Source organism: Cucurbita pepo, unplaced genomic scaffold (assembly GCF_002806865.2).
Source record: "Cucurbita pepo subsp. pepo cultivar mu-cu-16 unplaced genomic scaffold, ASM280686v2 Cp4.1_scaffold011123, whole genome shotgun sequence".
NCBI classification, from domain to species: Eukaryota; Viridiplantae; Streptophyta; class Magnoliopsida; order Cucurbitales; family Cucurbitaceae; genus Cucurbita; species Cucurbita pepo.
The window spans coordinates 1-377 of NW_019657002.1; the positions used below are offsets into that span (position 1 = coordinate 1).

The 377-nt window shown below is 32.4% G+C and overlaps 1 non-coding gene across 1 annotated transcript; it reads right to left on the reverse strand.

Moving 5' to 3' along the window:
- Nucleotides 1-118: 118 nt before the first annotated feature.
- Nucleotides 119-190, reverse strand: TRNAP-AGG. The gene has a single exon. It is a non-coding gene; the product is annotated as a tRNA-Pro (tRNA).
- Nucleotides 191-377: the final 187 nt, after the last annotated feature.

Genomic DNA, 377 nt, shown 5'->3' on the forward strand with positions numbered 1-377 from the left:
CAAAAGAATATTTCAATTCATGTGATAAATTTTGGGTGGATAATGTAGAATCATTTAAGCTAGACATGATCGATCTTGCTTACTTTCTCTAAGGTTCATCTTTTGATGACATGAACTATGGGCATTTCGAGAATTGAACTCAAGACCTCTCGCATCCTATGCGAGAATCATACCACTAGACCAAATGGCCTTTCTAAAAAAATGCAACATTTTAAACTCCTACTCAATATATTTTTCTCTCAAGTTTGAAATATATTTTCTTGAGCGATTGTTGGACTATAAAANCTCTCAAGTTTGAAATATATTTTCTTGAGCGATTGTTGGACTATAAAACACAAAGTTGATGGTCTAGTATTTTACTTGTAAGTAAGGCATGT